Here is a 16,603-nt window from a genome sequence, read left to right as displayed (position 1 = left end):
ATAAGGGAGGAGGGGGTAAGACGCTGCTCTGGAGCCTGGGAGAAGAGCAGAGTCCTTAGCAGAGAGGCTCGCTGTGTAAGGAAATTGACTGGGGACATGGAGTTCCAGGGACCGTGGGAATGCAGACTGGAGTCCTGAAGCAATGAGGGTGTGGCCCCAGTTAAGGTAACTGATGTAAGCTTTCTTGTCACCTTCAAAATAGGTTCCTGATTTATACATCCTGAGGTCTTAGAACTGATTACTAAAAATGGAATGCTGTATGCACACCCCATCTGCCTTCCCCTAAAGACAACGTCAGGGATAATGGTGGCCTTTCTTTCAAGGAAGGGTGTTGTTGTTTCTCAAAATATATTCCACCGATTGGTGGTCTGTGAAAAGCATATTCTGTGGTCAGATAACTTTGGGAGGCGTTCAGTTACATGAAAAAGTAAACTTGTTTCTTGAATGCAGGACTTATCAGGACCTTTAATGTGCTGATGTGTTTTGTATACTCTGGAGAGGCACATAGCGTGTAATATTTCTCAGATATATCTTCCTGCAGAACTGTTTGTTTATTTATTTTGCGAGGTTCTCAGCCCTGAAAGTTAAGCTACTTGGACCTGGGGTGATACCTCTAGGTTTTCCGGATCTTGGAGCAGAGTTTCAGAAACTTTATTATGTATGTGTTAGTGTGGAGCCTGCATTTCTAATACGCTCCCAGGGGATGGCCAAGGTGGCCCACGGACCCCACTTTGAGAAGGGAGATCTGAAAAGACCACCTTCCTCAATTGGCTAATCTTCGTGGGGGATGCCGTGAGGATTTTCAGGGCAGCATGGGCAGTTACAGTTTTATCATCACCATAGTTTATATGATACGTATTATAAATGGTCCACACCCCCACTTACTCCATCCCTAGTGCTGGAGTCATAGTTGCTCCCAGGTTGCAATCACCTTCCTGTCTGGAGCATAGAAGGAACCAGGGAGCAGTGGAAGTCCAAGAAGGCCCTCAGGAGTTCCCATCGTGGCTCAGTGGTTAACGACTCCGACTAGGAACCATGAGGTTGCAGGTTTGATCCCTGGCCTCGCTGAGTGGGTTAAGGATCTGGCATTGCCGTGAGCTGTGGTGTAGGTTGCAGACGCAGCTTGGATCCCGCGTTGCTGTGGCTGTGGTGTAGGCCGGCGGCTACAGCTCTGCATAGACCTCTAGCCTGGGAACCTCCATATGCCGCGGGAGCGGCCCAAGAAATGGCAAAAAGACAAAGAAAAACACCAAAAAACAAAAAAAAAAACGAAAAGGCCCTCATCAGGAAGGAGAAAGAGAGGGCTTGAGTGACTGACTCACTTACCACATGTGAATGAGCCGCTTCAGAAAGGACATGCCGACAGTCCACGAACCCTGGGATGGAGCCATGGTGCTGGCAGAGGCTGCTGTGGCTCTGGGGTGGCTTCAGAGCTCATGGCTGGGGATGATCTGGTAGGTGTGCCTAGAGGGGGTGTGTGTGTGTGTGTGCACACATGCTCACACGTGTGAAATACATCTTTCAAAACTGCCAAGTCATCTTAATTAGATTGAACAGTCCCTTATTTGTTTTTAAGGTATTAAAGTATAGTTGATGTAAGTTGTAAAATGTGCCAATTTCTGCTGTACAGCAAAGTGACTCCGTTCTATTATATATATATAGACTATTACATACATATATAGTCTTTTCCATCATGGACTATCCCAGGGCAACCCTTTCTTTTGAATGAAATTTGGGGCCCAAGCTTTGTTTTCCTTTAACATGGATACAGGGGGTGGGGGTGGGGGAATGAAAATAATCCGGTTCTACTGTGGCTGAGAAGCAAAGCCAGGGAGTCTGGATTTCAAGCAGTGGCTGCCCTGTGCCCGAGGCTGTCCCTGGACAGGGCCAGGTCTTTCGGAGAAGGGGGCTCCTGGGACCTGAAGGAGGCCCATCTCTGAGGACACTTGCCCCACACCCTCCCACTCAAGCCCTGCTTTTCAGCCTTTGAAAGGCCCCCTGCCAAAGGGCCTAACTTTTTAAGACCCTAGGCTTGAGTTGCTTGGCACTATGTTTGGATCCCAGCTTTGCTGCTTACTGGATCCATGACCGTGGACAAGCCCCTTACCTTCTCTGAGTCTTACTTCGTCTCCAGGAAAAGAGGGGTGATATTATTGCTTCCCACACCCATGGGGTGGTTATTGGAGTGAGATGAGACAATGCGTGTAAAGCAAACACACATAGTAGCTGCTCAAGAAATGGTCACCCTTCCTTCCTTCCTTTCTTTCTTGTTTACGTAAAGAAATGTTCTTTCACCATTCAGAACAGACCTTTGATCAACTTCTCAAAACAGCCCTCGGGGGGAAAGGAGGGATGTTTCTAGAGGCTGAGACACGTCCCGGGCTGCATGTCCAGTGGACATTGAGACAATACCAAATTATATGTTACCATCCCTGGAGGCCTGTGAATGAGGAAAGTGGCTTCTTAATGAATAGCACCTTGGGGACAAAAGTCCTTTTGACCCAACATGTTGAAACGTGAGAAAGGCAACGTAAAACATCCTCCCGGATCTTGAGGCGAAGTGGCCTCTGGTGGCCCCCGAGGCCATCTTTCTGGCCCTAGGAGTCGGGGTGATGAGGCTCAACCAAAGAGAGAGGAGACTCCTTTACTGTGGGTTTCTGCCCTTCTCCGGGGCCTCCTGCTCAGCCTCTCCCCAGGCAGGCTTGCCCTCCCGCCTTCTCTGAGCCTCCATCCTAGTGGGAGAGGGTCTGGGAACTCGGCACCTACACGCCTGGGAGAGATCGACCCAGAGCCTTCACCTTCAGTGATGTGATAGTAACTATGAATGAAATAAGCACCTTGCTTTCATTCCACCTTTTCTGTCTTTCTTTATGGGGCAGCCTCGGAGGCATATGGAGCTCCTGGGCCACAGAACAGATGTGAGCCACAGCTGCAAACTAAGCTGCAGCTGTGGCAATGCCAGATCCTTCACCCACTGCGCCGGGCTGGGGATTGAACCCATGTCCCAGCACTCCCAAGATGCTACCCATCCTGTTGTGCCACAGTGGGAGCTCCTCATTCCATCTTTTAATCCCTGCTGCTTGCTCCATGCTAGCAAGCAGTTTGTAGATGAGAAAACTGAGCCCCAGAGGGAGGAAGTGACTTTGTGGTCATTACCCATCAAGCTGGGACATGAACTCAGTGCTGCTGGGCTCCAGAACCCCAGTGCCTTTCTCTGTGTCACCCTGGGAGGCGGCGGGGGGGGGGGGGGCCCTTTGCTGTGTCTTGCTGCTCAATCTCAGCTCCTCCTTCCCAGCTAAGCTCATCTCTCCCCAGCCTCTGCTCCCCAACTTGCACACAAACACTGCCCTTCTGGCACCTGGACAGTATTTGGTTTGTACTTAAGGCTGCTTCAAATGACTGCCCCCCCTCATCCCCATCCCCCTGGGATGAACTGGGGTGCTTTTTAATGTCTGTCATACATTTGGCTCTCTGGCTAACATCGAATACCTTGTTACTTTCGCCTCTGGTGAAAGACAGTGGCATCTGGCTTCTGGGCTTATCTCCTGGGCCTGTTGAAGGATCACTGTATTTCCTCTTCTCATGAAAACACCTGACCCCCCTAGTGGCTCAGATAACAGGGGTGGTCCCGAGAGGCTGCTTTCTCTGGGGACCATTCCTGGTCCCCAAGACGGGGAGGGCCCTGCCCTGGCTCAGGGCTATGACAATGCTTCTAAAATTGTCCCAAGTACCCTAGGGAAAGAGGTGACTTTTTTGTTCACTCTTGCACACAAAAGATTTACTGATTGTATGGTAGACGGAGGGTTGAAAAGTGCCTTGTAGTCACATGGTAGAGATTGCTACTTGCCCAGCCAATGCCCAGTCTTCCTTATTCCTCACCAAAAAACCCTAATCACTGAGGGTGGTAGTGGGGGCAGCTATAAGGCCGTTTTCCCCAACCTCCCTTGTGACCTAATTCTGGCCAGTGAGATGCTAGAAATTGTTGGGAGAGACTTGCAGGATGTCTCCAGAAATAATGACCATTGAGGAAGGCATTTTTTGCCCTTCTCCTTTCTGGGGCATAGATGTGATGGCAAGAGTATCAGCAGTCATTTTAATGCATGAGGTTACTCTGAGGATGGAAACAACATAGTAAGATTGGAGGAATGGAAGGACCGGAAGAGCCTGGGTCCCTGATGACCATGGAGCCACCATGACAACCCTGGGCTGCTTACCTCAGTATTCTTTCATGTGTATAACAATCACTCATTGTAGGTTCTGTTATTTTGGATTTTCTATTACGTGCAGTTGGATCTTATCCTTCCTGATACATAACACTTAAAAGTGGATGGCATCCCAGTAATGTAAAAATGCTTACGCACAAGGTGTATTCATTGCTATATTTTTTGTAATTGCAAAATACTGGAAACCATCTGAATATCCACACATATGAGACCACCTGCATACTTTTGGTGCATTTACCCAATGGGGTTCTATACAGCTGTAGAAAAGGTTGAAGATGGATTTCCCACTGTGGCTCAGTGGGCTGAGAATCCAATATAGTGCCCATGAGGTTGTAACTTACGCCACAGCAGTGCTGGATCCTTAACCCACTGAGAGAAGCCAGGGATCGGACCCAAGTTCTATTTTGACAAGGCTGGTATCTATGGACTTAGTGCTGGTGATTACCAGGATATCTTGTTAAAGGAGGCTGCTCCCTTTTGTTTGGAAAAGAGGGAATGGGAGTTTCCTTCGCGGCCCAGTGGTTAACGAACCCGACTAGTATCCATGAGGACGGTGTTGCCATGAGCTGTGGTGCAGGTCACAGGCGTGGCTCAGATCTGGCATTGCTGTAGCTGTGGCTGTGGTGTTGGCCGGCAGCTACAGCTCTGATTTGACCCCTAGCCTGGGAACCTCCATGTGCCGCAGGTGTGGCCCTAAGGAAAAAAAGAGAGAGAGAGAGAGAGAGAGAGAGAGAGAGAGAGAGAGAGAGAGAGAAAGAGGGAGAGAGAGGGAAAAGAGAGAGAATGGAGAAAATATACATGTATTTGTTCATTTGTGCAAAAAAAGTGCTAGAAGGATAAAACAGAAACTAAGGAGATGCAGGAAGCGAATGACAATGGGACTGAAAGAAGAGAAAGAAAGGGAAAGAGTGATGTTTCTCTTGTATACTTTTTTGGACACTTCTGGCTTTTGGAACCATGTTGATATGGACTCAAAAAAAAAAAAGGAATAAAATCAGCAACGTTGGGGACAAATCTTAAAATGAGATATTAGTAAAACCAAATGAAATAAACTATCTTTCCAATGAAACACACCACCACACTGAAAGGAAGGGTCCGAGAGCTGACTGCCGTTATTTTGGAGCCCTGTGCTTGAAGGAAACCCAGGAGAACCCTGCATGAGCCTTACACTCTACATAGTTGATTTCTTTCCTGCAGAGGTAGAGGTCGGCAATTCTCAGGAGACTTATTGCATATTCTGGGATTGAGCAGATCAGTAAATATATTGTGCATAATGTGAGCCAGGTTACTCACAGACAGAGAAGGGAGTTACCTATATGGAAAGAAGAAAGATCTAGGAGTGGCGCAGTGGAAACGAATCCAAATAGCAGCCATGGGGATATGGGTTAGATTCCTGGCCTCCCTCGCTCAGTGCGTTAAGGATCCAGTGTTGCTGTGAGCTGTGGTGTAGGCTGGCAGCTACAGCTTTGATTTGACCCCTAGCCTGGGAACCTCCACAAGGCTGCAGGTGCAGCCCTAAAAAGCAGAAAAAAAAGAAGCAGGAAGATCCAGTCCAACTCTGCCATGTTGGACTGGAATTGGACAATGTTTATATATATATATATATATACATACACACATACCTTTATACACACATGTATATGTGGTGTGTATTTATGTAGATACGTAATTATATAAATATTTATGTACATATTTGTATTTATAGATATTACTTGTATAAATATAGGCATATCTATATATTTAAAAGTATATGTTAAAATTATAGATGCATGTATAAATATAGATATATCTATATATTTGTAAGTATATATTATAAATACAGAGGTATTATAAATATAGACAAATCTATATATTTATATATGTGTAAGGTAAATATTTGTACATGTCTAAATCTATCTGGTGAGAGAAAAACAAAGTAAAATATTCACATTTGGGGCATCTGGGTGTAGGGTTAATGGAACCCCTTTGTACCATTCTTGCAGTTTTTCTGTAAATCTAAAAGTGGGTCAAAATTTAAAAATGAAAAGGAAGACACCAAGCCAGGCGACATGCTCGTGAGTGTTGAGGCTGAGACTGGAACCCAGTCCTCTGGCCGCCTTCAGGGTTCTCTTTCTTTTTCCCCAGGCTTTTCTTCCTTCTGAGTGTGGATCTACAGAGAAAGCTCTGGTGGAGGTCAGGGCTGGGCAAATGGGTTTCCCAACCACCTCCTCGTCCATCACACACCGGGGAGAGAAGAGGAGGGGGTGCCCTCCACAGGGGCTTCGACCACCTCTCCAGGACTAGCTGAGGCCATGTCTGTCTGGGTCCTGGTGTGGACATGGGTGAGGGGGCCGGGCTCAGCCTTCGAGGGGCTGCTCTGCACACTCATCTTCCTTCCTCACCCACTGCTCCTCCTGTCTTCCCTAAGCGCGAGCAGGAAGATCTTTTCAGTGTAATGTGTCCTTCCCCAGTAATGCTTCCCCCGTGTCTTGGATAGGGATAGATAGTTCCCTTAGGTGCTTTTTTTTTTTGCTTTTTAGGGCTGCACCCACAACATATGGAAATTCCTGGGCTAGGGGCTGCATTGGAGCTTCAGCAGCCGGTTTACGCCACAGCCACAGCCACACAGGATCCAAGCCTCGTCTGCAACCTATGCTACAGCTTCTGGCATTGCCAGATCCTGAATTCACCGAGTGAGGCCAGGGATCAAACCCACATCCTCTCAGATAGCATTTGGGTTTGTAACCCGCTGAGCCCCAATGGGAACTCCCCTGACGATGCTCCTTATACTTCGAAATGTTGCTTCTCGAGAGCTTCGGTGGTAATTCAACGCAGTAGCCAGAGAAGAAAGTGGGTAAGGCTGTCTTCAGAGTGCCTGCTTTTGAAGCAGAAGGGACTCAACCTTGGGCACCTGGGCTCCGCACTTCATTCTGACTTTGGGACCTCAGTTCCCTACCTGCAGAGTAGGCATGATGATGGCATGGACCTTCCTGGGTGGTTTTGAAGATTAAAGGAGATAAGCCCTCGGTGTGTATCAAAGCAGATGTTAGGTGGTAGCGGGATGTGACGGCAGCGGTTTTGCACAGCTGTGCAGAAGATGAGCCAGCGGGAAGGCCACATGGCTTTCCTGAACCCCATTGTTAAATACTTCAAATGTTACACCTACGTGTTGGTGTGTGTTGTGACGCACTCTCTGGCTTGGCGATGCAAATACCGACTCAGACGTGTCCCGTAACTTGCCATTAATAACCACATATTGTATCTCGAGGGGGTGTTGCCCGAGCAAAGAGAAATGCCAGCTTTTCTGTCATTAGCATGCCAGTGAGGACTAGACGAGACTGGACCCTGACCAGAATGAGCTCAGCAGTTGCATGAGAGCCTGTGAGCCAAAGATCTCCAAGGCAGCAGGAAGAGACCATTCTACTGTGGCTTCTCCGCAGGCCAACTTGGAGCCCGTGCTATGCTCCCGTCAGAGTGTGCCATCTGAGGTCCAGGGCGATGCTGGGGGTGGCTTCCTCCTCTGTCTCCCTTTGGGGCAGATCATCTGATGCTCCCTCCCTTTGCAGAGTGAGTCTTACTGGCCACAATTGCATGGGATGGAAGGAGCCCTCTCTTTTCTGGAAAGGCGGAATGGTTGACACAACATCCTTAGGGGCCTCTAGTTTGTGGACCAGTCAAGTGCCCGGTGCCTCCTAAGCCCCCATATCTGTGCAGCAGCTGGCCGGGTCATGGAGAGGGACTCTGCCCAGCCATCAGACGGGCTGAGCTTCTGCCGGTCTTTCTGTCCCTCCCTCCCCTGCCCTCTCTGCTCAGCCCTCTCTCCCGCAGTGTCTTCCTTCCACATTTCTGGATAATTATATTTTTGGCAAGAGCCCTTCTGCGTGCTGTGGAGCAAGCGGTTGAGTCTATGGCCTTTGCCCAAGTACTATTTCCATCTGGGCCATGCCATCCTGTTCCTCGGCTATATTCCAGGACGTAGACGGTCGGGGGCCTTGCCGGGTGGACAGACTTCGGTGTGGGGACCTCCTGGCCTGACTGTTAGGTGGAAAATAAAGGGATATCCTAGGAAAATCAGTGAGAGCATGTGACAGACTACCCCAGCCCCAACCGCACTGACGGACCTCATAAAAGCTTCTGATGGCACCGTAAGATATGAGTGGTCAGGAGGACTGGGTATATATTTAGGGTGCTCAGGCAGGGCAGGGAGAGGACACAGAACCACTAACACTGGAGTGGCTGCTGCCTGCAAACCATACATTCATGCCGACTTTATATGGCACAATGGGACAAGTCCCCAACACATGCAAAATCCCAAAGAAGGGTCACTCTTCCTCGTCTTGTATAATGATTACACCTTGTAATGGTATATAATGTATTTGAGGACGTTCCCATTGTGGCGCAGCAGAAACGAATCCAATTAGTATCCATGAGGATGTGGGTTCTATCCCTGGCCTCGCTCAGTGGGTTAAAGATCTGGCGTTGGTGTGAACTGTGGCATAGGCCAGCAGCTTCAGCCCTGATTCGACCCCTAGCCTGGGAACTTCCATATGCTGTGGGTAAAAAGCAAAAAATAAAATAAAATAAAAATAAAGTTGTATTTGGAGTACCCATTCGTGGCACAGCGGAAATGAATCTGACTAGGAACCATGAGCTTGTGGGTTCGATCCCTGGCCTTGCTCAGTGGGTTAAGGATCTGGCGTTGCTGTGAGCTGTGGTGTAGGTTGCAGACTCGGCTCGGATCCTGCGTTGCTGTGGCTGTGGTGTAGGCCGGCATCTGTATCTCCGATTATATCCCTAGCCTGGGAACCTTCACATGCCGCAGGTGAGGCCCTAAAAAGACCCCCCCCCCAAAAGTTGTATTTGATGACTATTGAAATATTCCCCCAATTCTGTTTAGGATTATATTTAATATTTTTATTTTCTTTATTTTTTGGCCACACCTGGGCCAGGGATTGAACCCAAGCCACAGCAGCAACCCCAGCAACCCAATCCAGGTGACAATGCTGGATCCTTAACCTGCTATTCCACAAGAAAGGCCAACATTTCTTATTTTATGAAACAGTTGTGAGTGATTTTCCTAACCACCTAAATCCATTTTTAGGAAAACCTCATTTGTTTGCTAAATTCCAAAGCAGCCGTGCAACCCGTGAACAATTACTGAGCACTCACCAACCGTAGGCCCTGGGATGTCCCTGGCACCAAGGTAATCTCCAGCCCAAAGATGCTTCCTCCAGCTCAGGTTCAAGTTGTAAAAAGGAAGGAGAGGGACAATTAAGGAGAAGGGAACATGTCAAGCTCTAAAGTTCTACTGACTTTAAGCAAACATGGGTCCCCAAGAATCTGAGCCCATTCCTCCAAAGACACTGGAGTCTAGTTCTTTTTTTGGGTGTTGTTCCGTTTTTTTTTTTTTTGGCTATGCCCACGACATGTGGAAATTCCTGGATCAGGGATCAAACCCATGCCATAACAGCAACCCTAGCTGCTGCCATGACAATGCCCGATCCTTAAACCCCTGAGCCACAAGAGAACTCCCTGGAGTCCAGTTCTTATCAACCCATGTGCCCAAGCTTCTTGAATCAAGGCAGCAGACCTCCAAGATACTCAGCAGTGTCCCAGGAGATATCCAGGCCAGAGGATAAAGAGGGGTGCTGAAGTGTCCATTTTATCTGGAGATATTTATGGGAAAAACTACCTTTGTAGCATGACAAACAGGGAATATTATGCGGTAAGAAGCCGACTCCTCTCTAAGATACAAAGTAAGATATAAAAGGCAGTTCCCTTTGTGGCTCAGCAGTAACAAGCCCGACCAGTATCCTTTCCTTCCTTCCTCTTTTCCTTTCTCTCTTTTCCTGCTTCCTCTTCCTTCTGTCTCTTCACAAACAGACCCAGGTTTAGTGGGGATCAACTGTGAGGTAGGCTGTAAGAAACCAATTAGTATTGGAGTTCCTATCGTGGCTCATTCGTTAACGAATCCGACTAGGAACCATGAGGTTGCAGGTTTGATCCCTGGCCTTGCTCAGTGAGTTGAGGATCCGACGGTGCCGTGAGCTGTGGTGTAGGCTGCAGACGTGGCTCACATCCCGCGTTGCTGTGGCTCTGGCCTAGGCGGGTGGCTACAGCTCCGATTCGACCCCGAGCCTGGGAACCTCCATGTGCAGTGGGAAGCGACCCTAGAAAAGGCAAAAAGACTAAAAAAAAAAAAAAAAAGAGAATCAGTTGGTATCAATAAAATCCCACATTTCCTACTTACATATGTCCCCATGCTGTGGACTCTGTGGAAGGGCATGTGGGCAGGGGTTGTGGTCATGAGGAAGCCAGTGCTACTCTCAGCGACAGGAAACATGTGCGAAGGTGGAGGACTGGGCACAATCCATCTTCGGTCCTGGCAAATCAGCCTCCCCTTGGCCTTCGGCTCCTTCTCCCCTGACATCTCTCATCCTTCCTTCCATTCCCTGTGCCACAGCCTCCCTCCAGCATCCTCCACCCTGGGCATCCCACAGAGGTCCATGGCTCAGAGCCTATTCCCATCTCTGTTCTGAAAGGACCCCGGGTTTTCCTGAAGAGCATCTAGACCAGCGCTTCTCACACTTTAAAATGTACGCTCGTCACCCGGAGAGTCCAAGGAAAATACAGATTCTGATTGGGTGGATCTGGGAGGCACCTGAGAATCTGTCTGCATTTCCAGCAAGCTCCCAGGATGATGCTGAGGCCGCTGGTCTGGTGACATGCGTGGAGTAGCAGAGATCTGGAAGTGGGACACGCTTTCCTTCTACTCAATGGATGGCCTCTTACAGCAAAATGTTGGTTTGTAACGATCCTGAAAGCCTTTTCCTCCAGGATTAGAGACAGGAAAAGAGAACGCCATCCTGTCCTGTTCTTACTTAAAAGGATAAAATCGAAGGCAACAGATTCAGCATTATCCCTCTGACACAGCCGCTCACATGCCCCTGCATCCCGTTGCCTTCCGTGGAGAGGGTGGGCTGCAGTGAGAGCTCCTGTGCCAGGGCTACACAGGACATTGGCCCCTCCAAGATGGGTCAGGTTCAAGTGCATCAGGTAGGTGGGTGGGGTGGGAACAAAGCGCAGCCCCAGCTGCGGAGCATCCCAAGGGCCGACACACAAGCAAGAGGCAGACCCCAGCACAGAAGAATGCTGCTTGCACATCCCGGAGTCCCCAAGGCTTGGGTCAGAAAGCTTGACCAAAGGGAACAAGTGGCTGAGCTTGGTTTTCCCTATTCATAAACTGGGGCCCACCATGCCTATTGCCTGGGGTTGTTGCTATCATTGATGAAAATAATATTTGAAATGTATGAAATAATTTTCATGCACAAGGCAAATCCTTACGCACGATGCATTGTGCGAAGTGTGGATGAACTCATTTAATTCTCTCAACAGTCAATGGGACAGGGAAATGTATAATCCTTTTTATTTTAAAGGAAGCTGGAGTTCCCACTGTGGCTCAGCAGTAATGAACCCGACTGGGATCCAGGAGGTTGCGGGTTTGATCTCTGGCCTCGCTCAGTGGGTTAAGGATCCGGCATTGCCATGAGCTGTGGTGTATGGTGTAGGTCACAGACGTGGCTCAGATCCTGGGTTGCTGGGGCTGTGACATAGGCCAGCAGCTGCAGGTCTGATTCGATCCCTAGCCTGGGAACTTCCATGTGCAACGGGTGCAGCCCTGGAAAAAAAAATAAATGAAGGCAGCAAAGCTCGGAGAGGTCCAGTCAGTAGCCCAACACCACACAGTTAGGCAGGGATGGAGCTGGGATTTGAACCCAGGCGGTCTGATTGCAGGACTTGTCCTCACTGGGCGGCCACCCCTGAAATGCATGGTCCGGCACAAATGGGTGCTTCGTGAGTATCTATGGGTATCCAGTGAGTGATGGATGATTCTCAGCTCCGCTGTGAGATCCAGAGAAATGGCTTTCTCTCTCTCTCTCTCCCCTTCCTTTCCATCTTCCCTCCCTCCCTCCTGCCCCTTTCAGTTATTTAAAGGAAGCTCTGTGAAGAGATAACCTATTCGCAGAGTTCCCAAGGACCAAAGGATGATATAAACTGAAAAATATTCCTCAGGTCCTTGACTCCCAGCTGCCCAGGCCTGTCCTGGAGGCGACCCCTCCTACCAGCATCCTGCACAAGCCCATGTATATTCCCCTTCTGATTCAGATGGGAGCAGCCCACATGGAATGTTCTGCCTGGACATTTTTCACTCCCTGGAGATGGCTCCTGTTGCCAGAAGAGGTTCTTAAGCTCCCTCCCCCTCCCCCAAGCCTTAATTTCTTCATCTGTGCCTTCGGTGTGAACATGAAATAAAATGCATGGGAAGTGCTTAGCATGGGGCCTATCACATAGTAAGCACTTCGCTCCATTTAATCAATTGTATTTTATTTAATTGGGGTAAAGGAAGTGAGCATGGAATCGGCCCCCACTCCAGAGTGTCTTCGGAGGAGCCCAGTCCTGGCTCCTGAAAGCGCTGAGATTTCCTGTTAGGGTCTGTGGACCGATGATGAGCCATTCCTTTCAACGACAGGGAGAGAGGAAGGAAGGAGCAAACAAAAAGATGGATGGAGACAGCTTCAAAGCCACTCTAAAAAATAGATACCCAGGACCCCAACCCCCACCCAAGGCCTAGCAGGCCACCTCTCCAGGTGGACCCCATCTGGCTTCAGACACGTTCTCTGCACACCCTAGTGTCACATCGAACCAAGTGGGGGTGGGAGGAGAGAAGTGAGTGGGGTGAATTCACACAGAGACTCCAGATTCCGAGCTACAGTGATGAATAGTGTACACAACCCAGAAAACACAGCTCTCTCGAGTCTGGGCCTCTTCTTCCTATGGGGGTGAGAGCAAAGGGGAGCAGAGCGCTTGTCCTGCGAAACTTGGGGAGCTCGAGGCGAGGGGCGTGGCAGGAGCCCCGGCGGGGTGGAGGTGGCTGGAACAGTCTATGGGCCAATCAGGTGGCCTGCCAGGCCACCGTGGGCCTCATGCTGGCAAGGGTGTAAGACCCACAACCACCTGGGTGTGAGAGGTCCCATCTTCGTCTCATGGGTTCATTTCTTTCCTCCTGGCCGTCAAATCCCGTTAAAAACACCCCAACATAACATTTAATGAGAGTGACGTTCTTTTCATCTATACATATTTTTATCCCCGTTTAAAAGATTCTTTGTAAATTACCCCCTGGAAACTCCCACTATCTAATAATTATCAGAAAAGAAAAGAAAAAAAAAAGGAGAAGGGAAAAGGAAAGGAAGAGAGAGGGAGAGGATGAGAGAGAAAAAAAAAAAAAAAAAAAGCCCACAAGAGGCAGGGAAGCGCGCTGCTTTGTCAGAGAGAAGGAAATAAAGAGAAATCAGCCCGGCTTCAAAGGGCGCATTTCCATAATTGCCCTGTAACTTTGGCAAAATAAATCTGAGCGGCTGAGAAGAGCACAATCTCTCAGATGAGTGCACTCCAAAGCCCTGAGGGCCGCGGGCCCACTTGTTAGCGGCCTAGAGCAGTGAGAGAACACAGGACAAAAGCCATGAAATCACCGCCTTCCCGTGTCCTAGCTGCCGGCTCTGGCTCCGGAGTAAGACCTTCGCCTGGCTTTGTCTCCCTCCTGCTCCCTGATGTGGGACCCACACACCCACCCACCCATCCACACACATACCTTTGCACGCATGCACACACACACACACACACACACACGCATGCACGCACTCTGGGGTAACACAAGCAATTAAATAAACAGATGCATTGATGGGCGTGGAAGGGCTGGCAGCAGCTAAGAGGTGGCAATCGCTGTGAGGCAAAACCCCCAGGAGTTAGGCTTTCATCAGTGACACCATTCCGGAACCTGCTCCTGATATAAATATCCAGGGAGAAAGGTCCCAACTTTCCAGACACACATCCTCTTGGGGGCAGATGCTGTCCCTCTGGCCCCGAGAGAGTCCCACTTCCAGGGGCAACCTGGGCAGCCAGGCTGAGCTGACCCCTCCTCTTTGGCTCCTTCTGTTTCCCAGGCCGGCCTCGTTTCCTGTTTGCGCTCCCTTTAATGCTTTAATGCTTCCCTCCACAAAGCTGTGGTTTCTGGGAGAAAACACCTTTGGTGACTGCCCCAGACACCTCTCCCCGTGCCCCAATGCCGTGTTTCTCAATCTTGGCTCGGTGTTGACCTGGATAACTCTTCCTGGCAGCGACTGGCCTGCACCTTGGGGGACCTTTAGCAGGATCCCTGGTCTCCACCCCATGAGATGCTATTCGCATCCCTACCGAGTCATGACACCAGGGTCTCCAGACATCACCATCTGTCCCGGAAGTGAGGGGATCCCCTTGGTGGAGACCCGCTCTTAGGACCTCTTCTGCGCTCAGGAAGAGGGGCCTTGTGGGGTTTTCCATCCGGACCATCAGGATGGCCTTGGAGGGGTTGGAGCTTCTGTTTGGGGTGAGGGGGAGTGGCAGCTGCTTTCAGAACTTAGCTCGTCACACAATAGACAGACATGTTTAATGCAGTCAAGCTGGTCAGATGACGGTGGCCAGTTAGGATCAAGAGGTGGCCTCTAGAGAGGTTATGGGGCCCCCGCATCCCCGTAACTGTCTTTAGACCTACACTTCATTCATTCATGCCTAATCCTAGACAATGTTGGAGCTGCAAGAAAGTTTGAATAAATTTGTCTAAGCCCATCCTCTCCAAGTTGCAGAAGGTGAAAGTGGGAACTCAAGGGAGGGTGAGATTGCCCCCACTCAAGCTGGAGGTGGCTCTAACCACAGACGCCAATTTTACATACCTGCAAGTGCTCATTTTCTTTTTTTTTTTTTTAATTTTAATTTTTTGCTTTTTAGGGCTGTACCTGCAGCATATGGAGGTTCCCAGGCTAGGGGTCCCATCAAGCTGTTGCCACCAGCCAACGCCAGAGTCACAGCAATGCCAGATTCGAGCCACATCTGTGACCTACACCACAGCTCACGGCAATGCTGGATCCTTAACCCACTGAGCAAGGCCAGGAATTGAACCCACAACCTCCTGGTTCCTAGTAGGATTAGTTTCCGATGTACCAGCACAGGAACTCCCAAGTGCCCACTTTCATTTGATGGAGGTAGAGGGTGCTGACAACCAGGAATGCTGGCATGCAGAGGACATTTCTAGAGGGCTATAAACAATTAAGCCCAGTGCAAGCTCCTGGCAGAAAAAGTCCCAACAAACTAGTGAACAAGTCTGACACCCAGTTCCTACCCAAGCATTCAATCCCTCGCTCTAACCTTCCAGAACTCAAAGCCTAAGAAGCGGACCCTTTGGCCCTGCCTGCCCACCAGGTGCCCAGAGAGTGGCAGCTCAGGAGGTGGCTCCTCCTCCCCACTCCTCCCCTGGGGCAGGTGAGTGGCTGGAATCTTCTCCTTTTTTTTTTTTTGTCTTTTTGTCTTTTTGCCATTTCTTGGGCCGCTTCTGTGGCATATGGAGGTTCCCAGGCTAGGGGTTGAATCGGAGCTGTAGCCGCTGGCCTACACCACAGCCACAGCAATGCAGGATCCAAGCCGTGTCTGAGACCTACACCACAGCTCACGGCAATGCCAGATCCTTAACCCGCTGAGCAAGGCCAGGGATCGAACCCGCAACCTCATGGTTCCCAGTCGGATTCGTTAACCACTGCGCCACGACGGGAACTCCAGGAATCTCCTCCTCCTCCCGAAGCCTCTGCTGCATAGCCCTCTGGCCCTTCCATGCTGCCTTCCGGCTGGACCCCGCTTCCTCCTTGCTGTATTCACCAAGAATAAATTCCATGGGAAACCACGACCTCGCTGGTCCCGGAGGTGGGCCATCACTTAGGGAGATAATTGTATTCTCCTCAGGCTCCCCCGCCCCGTGAGCACCCCCCACCCCCACTCCCACCCCACCACCAGCTCCATGCAGATAATGAGGGAAGCAGGGACACATACTCTTCCCTCTGACCTAATTGATTATCCCACACACCTCGGGGTGCTTTGCATAACCAGCCCCGACAGCAGGAACCCCTTCCAGGCGGAGTGATTGACATTTTATTTCTAATTGAAGCTTCATCAGGACCAAGGATAAGAATCTCTCTCTGGCTCCCTTCTCTCTCTCTCTCTCTCACTGGCTTCCTTTGCTCTCTCACTCTCTTTCATTCTCTCTCGGCTTCCTTCTCTCTCTCAGTCTTCTTTAACTTTCTTTTTCCTTTTTAGATGTTAAGACCAGGTAATAAAGGATGGAGGAGGCAGTTCCCAGGATCCCTGAAAGAGGGGTGATGAGGGGGGGACTCAGGGAGGAGGTCCTGGGAAAAGGCTGAAGAATCTGGTCCCTGATGAAATGAACATGGGGCAAAAAAGTGGGCTTCCCTTCCGCCTTTTAGCTGAAAAGCCTACGGGGATCCTTTTTGTTTTGAACATGGTATCTTATTGGGGTCAAC

This window comes from Phacochoerus africanus, chromosome 8 (genome assembly GCF_016906955.1).
Source record: "Phacochoerus africanus isolate WHEZ1 chromosome 8, ROS_Pafr_v1, whole genome shotgun sequence".
NCBI classification, from domain to species: domain Eukaryota; kingdom Metazoa; phylum Chordata; class Mammalia; order Artiodactyla; family Suidae; genus Phacochoerus; species Phacochoerus africanus.
The sequence above is the reverse complement of the archived record's forward strand: the minus strand, read 5'-3'. Positions refer to the sequence as shown.